Raw genomic sequence first — 22,583 nt, 5'->3', positions numbered from 1 at the left:
TATCCTTCTACATGGAACAATCTTGTTTGAGGTCAACATGTTAGGAATTGGGAATCAAGTTTGAGTGATTATGTCTCACATTGATTATAAATGGAGGAAATGTTGGATATATAAGAGAGGGGACTCACAGTGGCGGAGCCAGAAAAAAATGTTCTAGCAGGCCCCTAAATTATGAAACTTTTTTTATTTAAAATACAAATGTTAATTGGAACAATTTTCAGGTGACAAACAATCTAAGGGAGGTTTGAAACCACCACAAATTAGAAGGTCTGTAAACCTCGCTAACAAGCCAAGCATAGACATGACAAAAATCATGTAAACCACTTTTGGAACTACCGAAATCTAAAACTGTTGAAAAATCTCACAAAATGGACCTATGATTTTTATTTTATTTATTTTTCTAGGAAGGTCACTACACCATTTACAGGGATTTGGACGTGTCGAAAATAAAAAAAGTCACAAAATTGTTTAAAATCTTGGAAATTAGACCTATAATTATTAATTTTTTAATTTTTCCGGCATGAAGGGCTCCGCCATTTGGGGACTCATATACCTAATACCTTAAGGTTTTGGGTGGAGATGTGGTGTCTAAGTCTCTTAGTGGTCCTGGACGTTTAGCCCATTGCCGCTCCCCGGACTCCTGAACACAACACAACAATAAGAACATGACCTTTATCAAAGAAATTTATTTTTCATTATGTATCGGAATCTTTTACATTTTTCAGTTGTGAACCTACCTAATGCCTTAAGGTTTTGGGTGGAGATGTGGTGTCTAAGTCTCTTAGTGGTCCTGGACGTTTAGTCCATTGCCGCTCCGCGGACTCCTGAACACAACGCAACAATAAGAATATGACCTTTATCAAAGAAATTTATTTTTCATTATGTATCGGAATCTTTTACATTTTTTCAGTTGTGAACCTAACTAACTTATAGTAGGTTGATTTCATTGAGTTAAAACACTACATTATCTTTGGTAAAAAAAATCAATTGATTATCATAGTTGATAATCAAAAAATGGTATAAACAATCACAAAACTACATCATGTTATTTGCATTTTTTGCGCAATCTAGATGAAATGTATCTCCAAATTTGGATTAGCCATGTTTTATTCCAAGTCCCATTTGCGAAAACATTTAGTAAAAATATCATAATTATCTATAACAATTTATAAAGAAAATATGAGATTTTGGGCTAATTTCTTTATTGTTCAAGTTATTCCTTTAAATAAATGTGCATATAAAAAATGTTATATTGTTAGTGTTATTTAAAAAGATTATAATTTGAATCATCTACCTCTCTATAGTTACACACAAAACAACCACCGTACTCCTCCCTTTTTCCAAATACAGGCGCTGCGATGTAGACCCTTCAACCGGTGGTGCGACGAGATCTATTTCTCCGCACCGCCTCTCTCTCCTCTCCTCCGGCGATCTCTCGTCCCCTTCACTATTCATCCGCCGTGGCCAGTTTTGAGTCATCGTGTTTTGGCTGGTGTTAGGATGAGCTGATTCAGTTTCTTGTTTTCTGATGTTGGTAGGTGGATTTTTGGGTGGTGATTCGGTGGGTGGTCCTTTGATGAGTAGGCGTTGGAGCGTGCCTTTGTTCTGGGTTCCGGTCATCCTCACCATTCAAGGCTTTTGATCTCTGACTCCTTTTAGATCTGTTGAGATCTGAAGATTTCTTGGCTTCCAATTTGCCGCCTTCACGCCGGTGGTCTAGGGGTTGTTCTTTTGTTTTTGTTCGTTCTGGTTGCTTCTGTACTGTACTGTGCTTTCTTTTGTTTTTTTTGGTTTTGTTTTTTTTTGTCCGTATAATTTGTTCTCTGTTGTTGTTTTAACAGAGATTGGGTGATAGGAGACGTGGCCTTATTTTGTGGTGGTTCGGTTTCGTAAACCTGAAAGGGTATGTTACAATAACCAGATAGGGTCTGGTTCGTTTAACCCGAAAGGGTCTGGTTACTCACGTATTGAACTCATCCCTCGATCTGAGTTTTTACGCGTTGCTTGCTGGAAAGAGCTTTTATGCTTGCTGTTGTTCAGGAAGCTGTTGGCACTTGGATTTTGGTACCGTGTTAGCGGTCGATCCATTCACCAACTTTACACTCTAACTTTTCTCTGCATTGTTCACTTTTCATTCTTTTTTGTAATTTGGTTTCGTGCCCGTACGCGGGTCCGCTGGGTTGCGCCTGTGATTAGTGAATTTTGTTAGGATAGATTAGAGTAGATCCACTTAGACTGATTTATCACGTTGTATTCCGTTTGGGCTTTCTTGGGTCAGGTCCTATGTCCCCCAGTCTTTGTATCATTTTGTTTTTATTTAATATATTTTCTTTGTGCTTAAAAAAAAGATTATAATTTATAGCATATTTTTTTTAGGGAAGCATATATCTGATTTGTATTGTGAACACCACTGATTGTATATCAAGTGTTCAACCTCAAACATTTTTCTTTGTAATTCTGTTTGATTAGAAGTCTCATGCAGTTGTGCTTGAGCAATAGAAGTCTCTTGATTGTGTTCAGGAGCATAGGAAGTCTCTTGCTTGTGTGCTTGAGCAATTTGAAGTCTCTTGCTAAGTTTAGCAGTGAGCAATTGCAATCAGATATTACATTTTAGTGAACTCTCCTTGGAAGTGCAAGGGGGACTGGACTACTTCCGGTTTGTGGAAGGAACCAGTATAATTGCTTTGTGTCTTTCTTCTTTCTCTATCTCTGTTTTTATTCGCTGCATATTAGTCCTGAATCTCACTTCAGAAGCAGTTCTCACTTTGCTTCTGATTAGTGTTTTCAGCTTAGGAGAAAATGAAGAAAAAGCTAACACAATTCAACCCCCCCTTCTTGTGTTTTTCTCACCTTCATTTTCAGGGTGAATTTTTCATTTCTATTTAACTGTCTTTTGATATTTTAAGGGTACATTTGTCAAATATACCCTTTGTCAATTACTCATATCTTTTTCAATAAAACTAATTAATGTTATCTATTTGGAAAACTAAAGTTTGTTTTTTTTAAACAAAGTTTGTTTGTTTATTTAAACAAAGTTTGTTTCTTGTTATCATTAAATTTAGGCTTAAATATGGTATTGGTCCCTGCAAAATAGGCCAGTTTTGGTTTTAGTCCCTGCAAATTTTTTTTATAGTTTTTGGTCCCTGCAAAAATAGGTCAGTTTTGGTTTTAGTCCCTGCAAATTTTTTTTATAGTTTTTGATCCCTGCAAAAATAGGTCAGTTTTGGTTTTAGTCCCTGCAAAATTTTTTTTTATAGTTTTTGGTCCCTGCAAAAATTCTGGAAAAATGAAAAATTAATAAAATATTAAAAAATTCTGGAAAAATGAAAAATTAATAAAAAAATTGAAAAAAATATTAAAAAATTATGGAAAATTGAAAAATTAATAAAAAATTAAAAAATTCTGGAAAAATAAAAAATTAATAAAAAAATTGTAAAAAATATTAAAAAATTCTGGAAAATTGAAAAATTAATAAAAATGGAAAAAAATTTAAAAAAATACGGAAAAATATTAAAAATTCTGGAAAAATTAATAAAAATAAAAAACGATTAAAAAAATAAAATAATCTAATAAAATGAAAAATAATGCTAAATTCTGAAAAAATAAAAAGATTAAAAAAATCTGAAAAAATAAAATTTTGAAATTTTCTAAAAAAAATTAAAATTCTGGAAAAATTAAATTTTCCAAATTTTAATAAAAATTCTGGAAAAATTCTAAATAAAATTTTAATGAAAAATAAAAATTATGAAAAAATTCTGGAAAATATCTAAAAAATTTCGAAATTTTCGAAAAAAATTAAAAAGATTATTCATTTTTTAAAAAAATGAAATTTTTGAAATTTTCATTAGTATTTTTCGAAATTTTGATTAGTATATATTCGAAATTTCCCTTATTCTCGATTTATAAATACACAAAAGTTCCCGGTTTATAAATACACAAAAATTCCTGGAAAAAATACTAATGAAAATTTCGAAATGAATGTCTTGCATGGTTTCAGAATTTATCATTATTTTTCATTTTATTAGATTATTTTATTTTTTTAATCATTTTTTATTTTTATTAATTTTTCCAGAATTTTTTAATTTTTTCTTATTTTTTTTCATTTTTATTAATTTTTCAATTTTCCAGAATTTTTTAATATTTTTTTTCAATTTTTTATTAATTTTTCATTTTTCGAGAATTTTTTAAATTTTTTATTAATTTTTCAATTTTCCAGAATTTTTTAATATTTTTTTCAATTTTTTTTATTAATTTTTCATTTTTCCAGAATTTTTTAATTTTTTTATTAATTTTTCATTTTTCCATAATTTTTTAATATTTTTTTATTAATTTTTCATTTTTTCAGAATTTTTTAATATTTTTTTATTACATAACTGGGTCAGGGACTATTTCCAAAAACAAAAATTTTGCAGGGACTAAAACCAAAACTGGCCTATTTTTGCAGGGACCAAAAACTATAAATTTTTTTTGCAGGGACTAAAACCAAAACTAGCCTATTTTGCAGGGACCAATACCATATTTAAGCCTTAAATTTAAACAATATTTTGTTACAAACAATGGTTCCAAGAAGAGTCAAAATTCTATAAATAAGATAAGTAACAATTGTTAAAAATTTCAAGTGCAAAGTAAAAGAATAGATTTGAGAGATGAAAAATAAAAGACTCCATGATATTCAAAAGGAAGAAAATGTGCACAATATTTTGAAAATTGACAATTGTTTGTTGAGAGGGAGTGAGAGAGAGAGAGAGCACGCACGGAAATAGGAATTGCCGGAGAAAAAGATAATAACCGAAAATTTTTTTGTTACAAGAGAAAGATAACATATTAAATTTATTGAAAAGATAAAGTGTGTGAAAAAAATAAAAATTTATTGGTGGATTAAAATGAAGGTATAATAAGAAAAAATGTGAAAAAAATACACATCACTAATTATATGTTAATTTTCTAAAAAGTCAAACGGAGGAAATATATTATTATTAGAGAAATTCTTGCATCGTCTCTTACCTAACAAGTCATCTTTAGTCACAACCCACCAAAACATGACATATCATTATTTCTAAATTAAAAATAAATAAATAAATGAAAATTGAAATAATTGTTTCTCGGAGTGTGTAGTGGCCAGACGGTTTTGAAGATGGTTTTCATAAATAATAGGAGAGAGAATCAATTGTTTCATTCTTCAAAAAAAAAATCAACTTGTTTCAATTTTTTATTACGTGTCCTATTTTTATTGGTTGTAACTAAAGATAATTTGTTACTCCCTCCGTCCCTTAATGTAACCCCCCTTTGCATTTTTCACATTTCTTAAGAAAAGTTGTAAGTGTAATTAATGTGTCTGTTTTGTGTATTAATATCACCAAATTGTCCTTTGTTTGTATGTGTATTAAATTTGACTATTCATATTTCAAGACAAGTTAGTAGTATTAATTAGGGGTATGTTTAGGAAAAAAGTAATAAATGCATCTAGTAATTTGAAAAGGGGGTTACATTTAGGGACAAAAATAAAATCAAATGGGTGGTTATATTAAGGGACGGAGAGAGTAGGTAAGAGACTATGCAATTCTCCCAAACGCAGGTACAGCGAAACACAAACTTATTGGAAGAAAAAAATAATACTTAATATTAAGTGAAAACCTGCTGAGCAAGTGCAACTTCTTTAAATAGCATGAGGGAGCATAGTTTATTTACCCGAGCAAATTTCCCCCGAGAATCTCAAGAAAATCGTAAAACCCGAAAAACAAAGAAATTTAATCCCACATCAAATCAACTTCATACACAAAATATATCTATGGATGATCAGAAACATGCCGACAAATATTACCGGTGGCTATCCAGTAAAAAGGAGTATGACAGGTTTAGTCGCTCTGAATTTGGGATTTTGAGATCTTCTCTTCATAAACTTGGAATTTCATTGTAAGTCAATCTTTTGTTTCCTCATTGTTACTTTTTTGGTTTCACGTAAGACCTATAAAGCACATACACAAACACGATAGCGATAGTGTTTGAATTTTTGTAAAGATTTTTGTAAAGCACCGACACAAACACTGACACCTGTTGTAAAACAAAAAGTTTTACCTAATTGAATTGACAAAATTGCTAGGGTTTGAATTTTTGTAAAGATTTTTGTTTTTCTTGAGCAAGTAAAGATTTTTGTTCTAGTAATCCAAAAAGTTTTACCTAATTAGGGTCGAGATAGGGGCAGTTTATAAACATTCGCTCTTTAAAACGATTCAAAAGTCTTCTAACTAAGGACAGGACAATCCCTTAGAAAAGCAATATATTTATGATTGGAACATTGATGTAGAAGGAGAGCCTAAGCCACACACGAGGGTTGGATTGACAACCCTTTAGCTCCTTAGCCTCGACTGAAGAATTACTCATCGTGTACAAAATTACTTTTAGTACACTATAAGTAATTCTTTTAGTGTGCTAGTTTGAGTTTGTATATGATCCTGCCTTGAGTAGCTACCTCACTTCCCTCATAATTTACCTGACTATATTTTACATGACAATTCCTATGCTTAACTTCTATATAGTGGAAGTTACTATGAAAAAAAAAACTTGTTTAAAGTCATCTCATACTAAAAAAATATTTACAATACATAATTTTGTTGTTCGTGACTTTATAAACTATATTAACTGTAATTTATTGTGTAAAGTATGGGAGCCATTTGGCTAGGGAGGTTTATCTTCTTTTCTAGTTTTCTTTGTAGGTCTGACTTCTGAGCTTAATCTCATATTTTAAGGAGCTGTGTTCCATATTTCTTGAGCAGAAATTTTGGTACCTACTAAAGCAATATTCCCATATTTGTGCTAATTACCAATTTGAAATGTGAATAAGTTTGTAGCAATGGTCTGGCTTATGGTCAATTGGAATTTGGATCACTCCCACAATAACCTTGCATCTGCGCAGCATAGTTATCTATCTGTTGCTTGTTTTTTCTAGAATACTGATTGATTACACAAACGATACATTTTTCTATCATTATTAATCTGTATCTAGACGGGATAAACTGATGCACGATTTCGCTCATATACTAATGATGTTAAAAATATCAAATGTTTAGTTGCTGATGTTAAAAATATTTTGCTGATAAACTGATGGAAGATTTTTCTCCAGAGCTATATTGGGATGCGGGTGGTGTTACTGGCGATGTGCCCGCTTTTCGAAACCGGTGGTCGAGAGTCAACATACAGTCAAACTTTTTGGAGAAAACACAGAAGGAATCAACGAGAATTGGGATATCGACAGAAAAGATGACTTGCGGGGATAGGTTTGAATAACACGATGAGCTTTAGCGCACTTCCTAATAATACGGGAAGCGCGGAGGAGAAAGTGGATCTTTCAAACCCATGTTACATTTAGACTTAAATTCGATAGAATATCAACCAACGAAGAATACACTATGCAACTGCAAATTGAAATAATTTCGTTACCTAACTCCTATTCTCTGAGAAAAAAAGTATTTGCTTTGCTTTTAAGTCCCTTTTGATCATGTAAATTGTCTTAGTACTTGCCTGGACAAATGATATGAACTTCCACTAAAATGATGCATAGTTTTCTATTATCAAGCACTATGCATTTTCAGAATCCAACATTTTGTTGATGATTTCTTAATTGAAGGTTAGAGGATCACTTGTTTGAGTTGAATATATAAAGTAAACAAATAGTTACTTTTTTTTTTGAGAGGTAACAAATGGTTACATCTTGTGATGCCACAATTTTTCACCTCTTGAAACCTACCAACATTCAGGGTCTACTTTCTTTAAAATGAATTCAATATGTCATCTCTCTTTTTAAGTTCTTTCATCATTGTCAAGCATGATCACATTTGTTAGTTTATAATGTGGTGATTCCAATGTTGTTACATAACAGCTATAGTGGTTCTATAGCGAAGAGGAATTTGAACACATCGCTAATGTTCTGCAATACACTATTTAGTTCAAAATATTGTCAGAAAGTGGTTATATAGGCTCTATAGCACTGTATGATTTGCTGTTTTCTCCCTAATGAGATGATAGACTTGGCTTGATAATGCATATGTTTTAAATTTTGTGTATGTGTATATCTCCTTCATCAAAAATATGTATCAAACCTTCCTTTCAAAAAAAAAAAAAAAGTATCAAACCTTAACCCTATTGAATAGTTAAGAAAGAACAGATCCAAAAATTTCACATGACAGTTTGTACATTAAGAAGTGGCTGACTGAAGTAGTACTGTGTTGTGAAATAGAGGCGCTACGGTGTAGCGGAATTTTAACAGACTGATATTACTCTGTGATACGTGATTTAGTACAAAGTGTAATAGCTCTAATTAAATGAGTGCCTTTGAAATAACTTGTATTAGATTATCAAGATAGTTTCTGATATGCTCACTAACCATTTAAAGCTTATCAGAATAATCTTCTCAAGTTATCTCGTCTTATTTATTACTCCTCGATTCCAAATTACATGTCATTTTTGACCATTTGACACAAATTCAGACACATCTCAACCATGCCTAACAATACAAGGCAGAAGGTTATACTTTGAAACGGTTGAATTGTTTGTCAAACTCATTTGAGTGTTTCCGCGCTCGGATTTTTCTTTGAATATCACTAAAAGACAACCCTTCCATTCCAACCTACATGCATATGGTTTCTTGGTAATTTTACCTAATGATTTTGCTTTCGCCGTTGTCCAACAAGTGTTAGTGCACGAGACCGACACATGTGATTGCATTTATGCCATTTTATCAAAATTTTATCGTTGTCAACATGTCGATGTCCTTGTCGTGTGGCGTCCGTCTCAGTATCCGTGCTTCATAGACAACAAATATCTACACAACATATATTCATTTACTATTGGATAAATGAGATGTTATGTTAGCCTCATAGATAGAAGCACCGGCCTTGAAACAACATCACACTCGCACAACTAAATTTAAAATTGCATAACTGAGAAGTTACGAACTTATATATAAAAGAATAGTGTAGATATATGATCAAAGACAAACATGAACAACAAATGCAAATCAACATTCTTATGTATGTGTGCTATGCTAACAAAGCACACATATCACCTTCACAAATAGCTTGACCCAAAATCAGATAATTCCACACAACCATGATTATTAACAATACTCTAAAGAACAATAAATAAAAAACATTATAAAAAAGGAAAGTTAGACTGAGTTTAATATAATAATATATTTAAACAATAAATAAAAAACATCAACTGACTCCTAACCATTTTTACCAACATTTTTGCATTAATATTTTAACCTCCTATGAAAATGATGCCCTAATATCAAGATGCATTTCCTCTAGCTTCTCTTTTATCGTTCTCGAATCCATAGAGCTCATTTTCATTAGCTGCTCTTTTGCCATTTCCCTATCCATAGCTTCCATTTCCTCTAGCTGCTCCGTTATCAATTTCCTATCCATAGCCTTCAAGTAAAGAGAGTGGAGCAACTTGTGATATTCATCAAGATTAATGGAGAAACCAAAATCCTTCATCTTAGTCATAAACTTGAGAGCCACACCAAAATCCCTCATCTGAAATAATAACTTGTAAGCCTCGTCATCCCTACACAAATTGCATAATTTAACAATGATCGTATGGTACAATAAAGCGATGATTAACTTCGAATCCTTCTTTTTGGCTTCTTCCAAAATTGTCATAGCTATACTTTCCAATATCACTGATACATAAAATGAATTTGAATAATTACACAAAAGAGCATCACAAGTGTATAAACCTATACTTTCCAATAGCATCACCATCTCCAAAGCTTGTTCGTTTTCCCCAGCAAAAAAATAGCCTCTAATCTAATAATATGATTGAAAACTGGTCCTGAGGGACGCGGTAGTGGACTGTCTGCAATCATTTTAAATATCAACTTCTTGGCTGCATCGAAATATTTAAACCAACACAAGGCTCTGACAACCTCCACACAGAGCCCTAGTTTAGTCCCATTTTCCCCAAGAATATCTATATAAGTCAACATCTCCAAAGCCAAATGTACAGTTTTTCTATTTGAACCAAGTTTCTGAATCATACGAGAAGGTAACAACATATCTAACTCTAGTGACCAATTTAGGTTTCTTTTCCGTTTCTCATTTGCTGCACGATAGAGAGCAGAGACTTCTTCGATCATATTATATTCAGAAAACAAAGTTTAATAGCGACCAAGTATCTCACCATCATCAAGAAGGAGGGTTTCTGGATGAAGCACCATCTTTTGACAGATGGAAGCGGCTAGCTGAAGTCGATCAACTTTCCGGGTAATCCAACTTGTGTCACAATCATAAACAGTTTTTATTATAATGTAATATGTATCTTGATTTGGCACACATTGAAATACCTTAAATTTATGAAAAACTTCGAATGCATCCTTTCCTGTGTTCCGCCGTATATGTCTAAACAAACCTATGAGTTGATTGAGAATCCGAGTGTTAAGAAGGCCAGTCCGATTATGGCCAATATGCTTAAACAAGTTCCACAGAAAAAATATATCTTTCTTCTTTAGTGCAACATCGTATTCGGTGTGAGCAGTAGGACATATTGATGAAACAAGGGATTCCAATACAGGTGTTGTGATGAGGTCATTATGATTCTTCCAAATCCACTCTACAAATTTGATAAGATTATGAGATGGAACGTTTGGTTTTTCAACTAATTTAGTTTGACATGAGGTTTCAATAATTCTGAACAGAAAATTTTCTTGATGTTGATCCGGAGTGGCAAAGTTCATGTATTTAATAGCTGATCCAATTCCGTGCCTACAGGCACAGAGAGGAGGTACATCACCAAGACATGTCAAAATTTTCTGGAATCTTTCGGATGTGGTGACATCGTTGTTGTAAGGAGGAAGAAGGTGGTTGTAGTCTTCATCATCAGAATCAGCATCAGGATCATGATCATGAGGAGGGAGCAGTATCAACTTTTGACAGATAGAAGCTGCTTGCTGGATTATATCAGTATTATAACTTGTGCTTCTCAAAAGAGCTTGCAGTGTAAAATAACATGTATCTTGATTTGGCACACACTCAAATATATCATCAAAACTATGAAAAACTTCGAGTGCAAACTTTCCTTGACCCTTCATATTTGAGAAATATTCTATGATTCTATTGAGAACCCGGGTGTTAACTAAGTTAGATTGATAGTGACCAATATACTTAAGCATGCCCCACAGCAAAAATATGCATTTTTTCCTTAGTTTAGGATCAAATTCAATACATATATTAGAACATATTGATTCAACAAGGACTTATAAAAAAGGCTTAATTAGTCCCCGAGTCCCTTAATTTAATTGTTTGTATCAAATTGGTCCCGTAAATTTAATTTGTACCAAATTGGTCCTCAAAGTTTTGCTCCGTAACCACTTTAGGTCCTTTCTGTTAGTTTTGCTCAAAAAAAGTTAACTCATGTATATGAAATACCCAAAATACCCTTAATGCCAAATTAAAAATCCCAATTTATTCTCAAAAATAAAAAAAATTCTAAAAAATTGTAAAATTAATTTTCAAAAATAAAAAAAAAAATCTAAAAAATTGGAAAATTAATTTTCAAAAATATAAAAAATTCTAAAAAATTGGAAAATTAATTTTCAAAAATAAAAAAAATTCTAAAAAATTTGAAAAAAAATCAGGAATTTTTTTTTTTAAAATCTGGAAATGTTTTTTTACGGATTTAGTCAAAATGGATTTTTGTTAATTATAATTCAGATTTTTTTCAATATTAAAAAGATTTTACAAAATTCAGGAATTTAATATTCAAAATACAAAAAAAGCAAAAATTCAAAATTTTACAAAAAAGCTCAGATTTTTTTCGGAAAAAAGTTTTTTAAATTCAGGAATTATAATTCAGTTTTTTAAAAAGATTTAAGGTCAGATTTTTTCCAAAATTAAAAAGATTTTACAAAATTCAGGAATTTAATATTCAAAATATAAAAAAAGCAAAAATTCAAAATTTTACAAAAAGGTCAGATTTTTTTTTCGAAAAAAAGTTTTTTAAATTCAGGAATTTAAAAAACTTTTTTGTAAAATCTGACCTTTTTTGAAAAAAATTCAGGAATATTAAATTTTTTTCGAAAAATTCAGGAATTTAAAAAACTTTTTTAAAAAAACTTCAGGAATTTAAAAAACTTTATTGTAAAATCTGACCTTTTTTGAAAAAAATTCAGGAATATTAAATTTTTTTCGAAAAATTCTGGTATTTAAAAAACTTTTTTTCGAAAAAAATCTGACCTTTTTTGTAAAATTTTGAATTTTTGCTTTTTTTGTATTTTGAATATTAAATTCCTGAATTTTGTAAAATCTTTTTAATATTGAAAAAAATTTGAATTATAATTAACAAAAATCCATTTTGACTAAATCCATAAAAAACATTTCCAGATTTTAAAAAAATAATTCGTGATTTATTTTCAAATTTTTTAGAATTTCTAAAAAATTAATTTTCCAATTTTTTAGAATTTTTTAGAATTGTTTTATTTTTGAGAATAAATTAATTTTAATTTGGCATTAAGGGTCTTTTGGGTATTTCATATACATGAGTTAACGTTTTTGAGCAAAACTAACAGAAAGGACCTAAAGTGGTTACGGAGCAAAACTTTGAGGACCAATTTGGTACAAATTAAATTTACGGGACCAATTTGGTACAAACAATTAAGTTAAGGGACTCGGGGACTAATTAAGCCTATAAAAAATGGGTATTGATCAAACCCTTATTACTATTCCAAACCTTCTTTATAAAGTGAATAAGATTATGATGTGGAACTTTTAGGGTTTCAACTAATTTAGTTTGACAAGAGATTTGAATAAATTTGAGTAGAAAGTGTTGATGTTGAAGTAGACTGGACAAGTGTGAATTTTTTTTTTCTTCTGCCCCTATCACTAAAAAATTTGATATGTCTGCCCCTAGTTGAAAATTATTGATACAATTGCCCCTGTTCTTCTTTTTAGTTGGCGAGCATGACCTTTTTTCAATAATTCTCTGCCAACTTGCAGGTTCTGTCTGAATTAAATTGGCGAGCAGGTTTTTTTATATGGTTTTTTCCTGTTCCTTATTTGAATTGACGAGCAATCCATTTTTTACCTTTTTTATTTATTTGTGTTCTATTTACAAAATGGCGAGCATGCCATTATATATATTTTTTGAAACATGCCATTTCTAATTTAAAATGGCGAACATGACAATTCCTATTTACCTGACTATATTTTACATGACAATTCCTATGCTTAACTTCTATATAGTGGAAGTTACTACGAAAAAAAACCTGTTTAAAGTCATCTCATACTCATAAAATATTTACAATACATATTTTTGTTGTTCATGACTTTATAAACTACATTAACTGTAATTTATTGTGTAAAGTATGGGAGCCATTTGGCTAGGGAGGTTTATCTTCTTTTCTAGTTTTCTTTGTAGGTCTGACTTCTGAGCTTAATCTCAAATTTTAAGGAGCTGTGTTCCATATTTCTTGAGCAGAAATTTTGGTACCTACTAAAGCAATATTCCCATATTTGTGCTAATTACCAATTTGAAATGTGAATAAGTTTGTAGCAATGGCCTGGCTTATAGTCAATTGGAATTTGGATCACTCCCACAATAACCTTGCATCTGCGCAGCATAGTTATCTATCTGTTGCTTGTTTTTTCTAGAATACTGATTGATTACACAAACGATACATTTTTCTATCATTATTAATCTGTATCTAGACGGGATAAACTGATGCACGATTTCGCTCATATAATAATGATGTTAAAAATATCAAATGTTTAGTTGCTGATGTTAAAAATATTTTGCTGATAAACTGATGGAAGATTTTTCTCCAGTGCTATATTGGGATGCGGGTGGTGTTACTGGCGATGTGCCCGCTTTTCGAAACCGGTGGTCAAGAGTCAACATACAGTCAAACTTTTTGGAGAAAACACAGAAGGAATCAACGAGAATTGGGATATCGACAGAAAAGATGATTTGCAGGGATAGGTTTGAATAACAAGACGAGCTTTAGCGCACTTCCTAATAATACGGGAAGCGCGGAGGAGAAAGTGGATCTTTCGAACCCGTGTTACATTTAGACTTAAATTCGATAGAATATCAGCCGACGAAGAATACACTATGTAACTGCAAATTGAAATAATTTCGTTACCTAACTCCTATTCTCTGAGAAAAAGAATATTTGCTTTGCTTTTAGTCCCTTTTGATCAACTAATGGGTTAGTCTGCACAAAGTACTAAATTATACTTTTTATATTCCTGTTTACTCAAATTTCATGTAAATTGTCTTGGTACTTGCCTGGACAAATGATATGAACTTCCACTAAAATGATGCATAGTTTTCTATTATCAAGCACTATGCATTTTCAGAATCCAACATTTTGTTGATGATTTCTTAATTGAAGGTTAGAGGATCACTTGTTTGAGTTGAATATATAAAGTAAACAAGTAGTTACTTCTTTTTTTGAGAGGTAACAAATGGTTACATCTTGTGATGCCACATTTTTTCACCTCTTGAAACCTACCAACATTCAGGGTCTACTTTCTTTAAAATGAATTCAATATGTCATTTTCTTTTTAAGTTATACACTACCTTCTTTCATCATTGTCAAGCATAATCACAATTATTAGTTTATAATGTGGTGATTCCAATGTTGTTACAAAGAAGCTATAGCGGTTCTATAGCGAAGATGAATTTGAACAAATCACTAATGTTCTGCAATACACTATTTAGTTCAAAATATTGTATGAAAGTGGTTATATAGGCTCTATAGAACTGTATGATTTGTTGTTTTCTCCCTAATCAGATGATTGACTTGGTTTGAAGTAGTACTGCGTTGTCAAATAGAAGCTCTACGGCGTAGCGAAATTTTAACAGACTGATATTACTCTCTGATACGTGATTTAGTACAAAGTGTAATCGCTCTAATTAAATGAGTGCCTTTGAAATAACTTGTATTAGATTATCAAGATAGTCTTATTTATTACTCCTCGATTCCAAATTACATGTCATTTTTGACCATTTGACACAAATTCAGACACATCTCAACCATGCCTAACAATACAAGGCAGAAGGTCATACTTTGAAACGGTTGAATTGTTTGTCAAACTCATTTGAGTGTTTCCGCGCTCGGATTTTTCTTTGAATATCACTAAAAGACAGCCCTGCCATTCCAACCTACATGCATGGTTTCTTGGTAATTTTAAGATTGCTACCTAATGATTTTGCTTTCGCACTTGTCCAACAAGTGTTAGTGCACGAGACCGACACATGTGATTGCATTTATGCCATTTTATCAAAATTTTATCGTTGTCAACATGTCGATGTCCTTGTCGTGTGGCATCCGTCTCAGTATCCGTGCTTCATAGACAACAAATATCTACACAACATATATTCATTTACTATTGGATAAATGAGATGTTATGTTAGCCTCATAGATAGAAGCACCGGCCTTGAAACAACATCACACTCGCACAACTAAATTTAAAATTGCATAACTGAGAAGTTACGAACTTATATATAAAAGAATAGACCACTGAAAACTTAAAGAGGCATTTTTGTTTTAAGAATTGTGTAGATATATGATCAAAGACAAACATGAACAACAAATGCAAATCAACATTCTTATGTATGTGTGCTATGCTAACAAAGCACACATATCGCCTTCACAAATAGCTTGACCCAAAATCAGATACTTCCACACAAAACCATTATTATTAACAATACTCTAAAGAACAATAAATAAAAAACAACATAAAAAAGGAAAGTTAGACTGAGTTTAATATAATAAATAATATATTTAAACAATAAATAAAAAACATCAACTGACTCCTAACCATTTTTACCAACATTTTTGCATTAATATTTTAACCTCCTATGACAATGATGCCCTAATATCAAGATGCATTTCCTCTAGCTTCTCTTTTATCGTTCTCGAATCCATAGAGCTCATTTTCATTAGCTGCTCTTTTGCCATTTCCCTATCCATAGCTTCCATTTCCTCTAGCTGCTCCGTTATCAATTTCCTATCCATAGCCTTCAAGTAAAGAGAGTGGAGCACCTTGTGATATTCATCAAGATTAATGGAGAAACCAAAATCCTTCATCTTAGTCATAAACTTGAGAGCCACACCAAAATCCCTCATCTGAAATAATAACTTGTAAGCATCGTGATCACTCCACCAATAAGCATCGGGATCACTCCACCAATCGCAATATTTAACAATGATCGTATGGTACAACAGAGCGATGATTAACTTCAAATCATTCTTTTTTGGCTTCTTCCAAAATCGTCTTAGCCACTGCCACTGACAATATACAATATGGAAATGAATAATCACACAAAAGAGCATCACAAGTGTATAAACCTATACTTTCCAATAGCATCACCATCTCCAAAGCTTGTCCATTTTCCCCAGCAAAAAAATAGCCTCTAATAATATGATTGAAAACTGGTCCTGAGGGACACGGTAGTGGACTTTCTGCAATCATTTTAAATATCAACTTCTTGGCTGCATCGAAATATTTAAACCAACACAAGGCTCTGACAGCCTCCACACAGAGCCCTAGTTTAGTCCCATTTTCCCCAAGAATATCTATATCAGTCAACATCTCCAAAGTCAAATGTACAGTTTTTCTATTTGAACAAAGTTTCTGAATCATACAAGAAGGTAACAACATACCTAACTCTAGAGACCAATTTAGGTTTCTTTTCCGTTTCTCATTTGCTGCACGATAGAGAGCAGAGACTTCTTCGATCATATTATATTCAGAAAACAAAGTTAAATAGCGACCAAGTATCTCACCATCATCAGGAAGGAGGGTTTCTGGATGAAGCACCATCTTTTGATAGATGGAAGCAAGCAGCTAGCTGAAGTCGATCAACTTGCCGGGTAATCCAACTTGTGTCACAATCATAAACAGTTTTCATTATAAAGTAAATATGTATCTTGATTTGGCACACATTGAAATACCTCAAATTTATGAAAAACATCGAGTGCATCCTTTCCTGTGTTCGGCCACATATGTCTAAAGAAACCTATGAGTTGATTGGGAATCCGAGTGCTAAGAAGGCCAGTCTGATTATGGCCAATATGGTTAAGCAAGTTCCACAGAAAAAATATATCTTTCTTCTTTAGTGCAACATCGTATTCAGTGGGAGCAGTAGGACATATTGATGAAATGAGGGATTCCAATACAGGTGTTGTGATGAGGTCCTTATGATTCTTCCAAATCCACTCTACAAATTTGATAAGATTATGAGATGGAACGTTTGGTTTTTCAACTAATTTAGTTTGACATGAGGTTCAATAATTTTGAACAGAAAATTTTCTTGATGTTGAACCGGAGTGGCAAAGTTCATGTATTTAATAGCTGATCCAATTCCGTGCCTACAGGCACAGAGAGGAGGTACATCACCAAGACATGTCAAAATTTTCTGGAATCTTTCGGATGTGGTGACATCGTTGTTGTAAGGAGGAAGAAGGTGGTTGTAGTCTTCATCATCAGAATCAGCATCAGGATCATGATCATGAGGAGGGAGCAGTATCAACTTTTGACAGATAGAAGCTGCTTGCTGGATCATATCAGTATTATACCTTGTGCTTCTCAAAAGAGCTTGCAGTGTAAAATAATATGTATCTTGATTTGGCAAACACTCAAATATATCTTCAAAACTATGAAAAACTTCAAGTGCAAACTTTCCTTGACCCTTCATAATTGAGAAATATTCTATGATTCTATTGAGAATCCGGGTGTTAACTAAGTTAGATTGATAGTGACCAATATACTTAAGCATGCCCCACAGCATATTGATTCAACAAGGACTTCTAAAACATGGGTATTGATCAAACCCTTATTACTATTCCAAACATTCTTTATAAAGTGAATAAGATTATGAGGTGGAACTTTTAGGGTTTCAACTAATTTAGTTTGACAAGAGATTTGAATAACTTTGAGTAGAAAGTGTTGATATTGAAGTAGACTGGACAAGTGTAGGTGGTGGTACCTATGCTCTTGGGGAGTAGCATTGCCAAGAAGACTAATCAATTTCTGGAAATCTACGGAAGCGAGGATGTCGTCGTCATTAGGGTTATATGAAGTGGATGGTGATAACTTACATAGAAAATTATTATTAGGGTTGGAGAATAAAAGCTTATTAGGGTTAGGAAATCTTCGTGAGAAGGAAGAAGAAGAAGTGATGTAGTTCCTTCCATATGTTGCTGGAAACGGCACCCACCTCTGCATAATATGAATCGTCTGTGTGTATGTCAAAGTGAATGAGAATGCAATGCTAGGTTTGATAGTTTCAGGTATAATATAACACAATTTCCGTGTTTGTGTACCATTTAACATAGATGGTAGGTTAAAAATTGTTGATGACATCAAATATAATTACTTACACATTTTCTTCTTTAAATTGAAGCCTAATTTTACAAATAAATTATTCATCAACAATATTATAAATCAAGTAATCAATCAATTTTGTTTCAAATCAAGACTTAGTAATACACCTATGAACTCTAGTTTTGAGGGTGGTGAATTTTGACATACCAACTTAACATTAAACGTCCACATAAACACTTTTTAACTAAATTTGATGAAAACAAGATCAAGGTACATATACTTTCTGACTTAAAGTACCAATTTGTAATAATTTTTTAAAAAATGACTTGCTATAAAAATCTAACTTAAAGGACCATAGATGATAGTTGTCCTTTGTTTGGTTATGAACCTACGTAAATGGTTTAAGTAATTTATAAAAAACATTTGTACTTTGTTTAAGACTTTGTTTGCATAATTTGTTCTTTAAGTTTTTTTTATTCGTTAGTTCAAGTGTAAAGCAGGTTTGAAGAGCAGGTTTGAAGAGCAAATGAGGTGGTTTGAAAACTTTGAAACACCAAAATAACGTAACTCACAATTTTGCTCACTGTTCTATCATATAAAACAGTCATCCGGGAGCTAACTCACTAGCCCTCCAGGAGATAACTTCTAACCCTCTGAGATGTATCTACCGAACGTATATATTAGGGTTAAAAATGAAATTTTAAGGGGCATAAGAGATAATAAGAAGGCCTAAAAAGAAATTCTAAAACTTTGACATGTCTTTAATTGAACCTCACTAATGGATGGTGGGATCGATCACAAAATTAGTTGCTGAATCTAAAAGAAACATAGATACATCTTTTAGACTTCCAAATTTTTTGTTTTAACCGCTAATATATGCCTTCGATAGATACACAGGCACGGATGCAAGTGTATAACATTGGGGTCACTTGACCCCACTCCTAGCTTTCTATTTTAAGCAATTAATAGCATGATTTTGCATTTTGACCCCATTTTAAATTGTATGTTGGCCCCACATAACCAAACTAATACATTGAAGGTAAAGCAATGTCATGTTTGTAAATTAATTTTAAACTATACTCCCTCTAGTCTCAAATGTAAGTAATTTTTTTTATATTATTTATTAAATCTTTGGTATTTTAGTTATTGTCTCATCTTAAAATAATATATTGTCCTCATTAAATGAAAATTTATACTATAAAAAGAGTATTTTTTTCATTAGTTTTATAAAATCAAATGTGTAAATGCATTTGAGATGGAATTTTAAATGATTTTTACCATACTTTTTAAATATAAAGACACGCAAATAAAAATTTTAATTTGTAGATGTTAATGACTTTTTAATTTTTTCAATTTATAACAGTACAATGTTTATAATGTCAAGTATTTTGCTCAATGATAATAATGTTACTAATTTATTGCTAAAAATTCTGTACATCTATTTATCATATAAAATCTTGCCCCCGCATGTTAAAATTTCTGGATCTGTCATGTAGATACATCTTGTAGAATTTGGGAGTTATCTCCGAAAGACTTTTAAGAATAATAGTTAGTTCAATTGTGAGTTAATGTTGGTTAGAGAATATAGTTAGTTAGGATACTAGTTGCTTACTATATAAGTCACAAGGGTGACTCATTCGGACCGACTTCCATTTTTGTATCATTTTCAACTATCATCAATACAATAGTTTTGTAAGCTTTTCTCTCTCTTTTCATGTGTTGTTCATTGTACAATGTTGTATCGCTAAATGAGTAGACAATTGTATTTCAAGCTTTCGAAATAGCTTATATTAGATAAGAAGAAATCGTTTGTAACAAAAAAAATGATTAGACGAAATTGTTAAAAATCATAATTTTACATTTGAAAGGGGAAGGGTAAGTGCAATCAAAATAAATAGCCAGAACAATATGTTGATCTATCAATTGCATCAATTATCAATGCCATTAAAGCAAACAGGTTAAGAAAACAGAATTATTTGTAATGTTGTGTTTCTTCACCAAGTTTAAACCTGCCAGCACATAATTTATTTGTATTGTTGTGTCTCTTCACCAAGTGACATAAATTTCAATATGTAGAGACATAATTATTTGTATTGTTGTGTCTCTTCACCAAGTGACATTAATTTTAATATATATAGAGACACTTGGGGTTCTCTAAATACACGAATTCTGCAACAACTCTAAATCATCATTCATCTCTCTAACAAATGGAGCCACTCAACCACATTCCATTTGAAAATGCTCCTATTCAAGTTGAACATTTTATCCACCGTGAAGAGATTGAGAACTGTGGTTATGATCTATATGAAGAACTAACTAATTCGGGGTGGATTAATTTCTTAGATTTAAATTTTAAAGTTTATACTGGCCTCGTTAGGCAATTCATGGAAAATCATGTTGTTATTCGTGAAGAGAACAAAATCATTTCAACTGTTTTGAAAATGCATGTTTGTGTCGATGAGTCATCCATATCTAAAGCCATCGGTTGTGCAGGTAAAGGATTACCATACTACAACGAATGGATAAATGAAAACCCTGATGTAGATTCATTCCTGCTCCATGAAGATGCAGCCATAGGAGAGAGAGTTGAAGTTGCAACCCAAATGAAAATCAAAGCTAGACTTCTTCATTGCTTTATCAACAAAAGATTCATCCAATGTGACCAAGATGATAACCAAGTCACGAACTTACACAAATTTTGTATTTACAACATTCTGAAAAACAAGGAGGTAAATCTGCCATTGTTGATTTTGAACACAATTAAGGATAACTTGAGTAACTCAAATAGGATATATTATCCAATTGTTTTGAGTCAGATAATGATAAACCAAGGGGTGATGAATGTTTTAGAAAGAGAATACAATCGTGAAAAACAAGAACTTCTGTTTGGTCCTCGTCTTGATGCAGATTGGTTTGATGAAGATAATTTGAGACAATTGAATTTCCCCATTCTTCCAAACCATGAAGCAGGGACTTCATCAGATACAGATGATGAAGAATATGCAGAAGAAGAATGGGAGGAAGAATTTGATGCAGAAGATGATATGGAGGGAGAATCTGATGCAGAAGATTGATAATAGTTATGTTTATGTTTGTGTGCTGGTTTTTATTTTTATCGTACTGTTTTATGCTTATGGGATAGCGCCTTGGTGTTTTGTTTTCACATGGTCTGATCTTTTTTCTGCTATGCGGAATGTGTTATGTATCTTTTTTCGTAGAATTCTTCTGAATTACTAATGACAAATGATACAATTTGTTTTCTTCAAAAAAAATGATATAATTGTTTTGCAAACTTTTACTCTACTCTTTTTTCTTTTGGAAGAATTACTCTACTCTTCTGTAAAGTATTCAAAATTTGGAAACAAACTTAGCCTCGATTGAAGAATAAGTAAAAATAACAAAAATGGATTCAGAGAGAAGGTGTTGTTTTAATGTCAACGTGCTGGGTTTCTCTAGAAAATGTATAACCCATATTTGGTTAGAAAAAAAAACTCAGAAACCGAGTCTTTATTCTTTTGTTTTGAATCATTATTGAAAAATTACTTTTAGATTTAGTAGACTGTAAATAATTCTTTTAGTGTGAAATTCTGGTACCTAATCTCCATAGTGTAAGTAATTCTTTTAGTGTAAGTAATTCGTTACAGAATAGAAAGTCTAAATGTATATGGTGTTGTAAAATTAGGAATAAATTATCTCTATAAATAATAATATCATATGAATAAAAGCATCAATAAAATATTAAAGAGAATAAATAAGAGAGATTTAAGAAAACTTATCTTTGTTTAATATTGTTGTATAGTTTGGCTGCTGAAATAGTTCTATCAACATCCTTCACCAATACTTCATAGGACACCTACACAAGAGTAAACCGATAGATAACCTGAGGCGTGACGAAGTCACTGTCCTTAAGGATTTATCCGCCTCATAAGCGAATATCCTCCCAGGATACAACATGTTCTTCTCTGACATGAATCATATCAGAGGCGACAGAACAGCTTAAATTTGTTAAACACAGGAATGATATAACCCAGGAGAGAGCATTTTTATGTAGGTAGTGCATAAGTTTTCATCTCTATGAAAAAATGGTGTTCCAATTGTTTTAGCTTGGTTCAGTATATAATCATACGAGGGGGGGCTTTTTCTATATCTTCATGTCTAACAAAAACCGTCCTTTATCATAAATAAAAACAACATTAATGCCAATTAAAATTGACGGTTATAAAAAATTGGAATTAAAACATAGGAATAAGACCA

At 31.8% G+C, this 22,583-nt stretch overlaps 1 long non-coding RNA gene and 2 pseudogenes across 1 annotated transcript; 1 reads left to right on the top strand and 2 right to left on the bottom strand.

Annotated features, from left to right (window-relative positions):
* The first annotated feature begins 5,686 nt into the window (after positions 1–5,686).
* LOC146913509 (uncharacterized) lies at positions 5,687–7,548 on the top strand. The gene is made up of 2 exons (XR_015013616.1): positions 5,687–5,913; positions 7,121–7,548. It is a non-coding gene; the product is annotated as an uncharacterized LOC146913509 (long non-coding RNA).
* Positions 7,549–9,219: 1,671 nt separating this feature from the next.
* LOC146913508 (uncharacterized) lies at positions 9,220–11,170 on the bottom strand (annotated as a pseudogene).
* Positions 11,171–15,859: 4,689 nt separating this feature from the next.
* On the bottom strand, positions 15,860–18,280 carry LOC146913507 (uncharacterized; annotated as a pseudogene).
* Between the last annotated feature and the right edge of the window lie 4,303 nt (positions 18,281–22,583).

The sequence above is a fragment of the Medicago sativa genome, chromosome 6 (assembly GCF_051527215.1).
Source record: "Medicago sativa cultivar Bolivia chromosome 6, Bolivia_mono, whole genome shotgun sequence".
NCBI lineage: Eukaryota > Viridiplantae > Streptophyta > Magnoliopsida > Fabales > Fabaceae > Medicago > Medicago sativa.
This window is presented reverse-complemented; position numbering and strand designations above follow the sequence as displayed.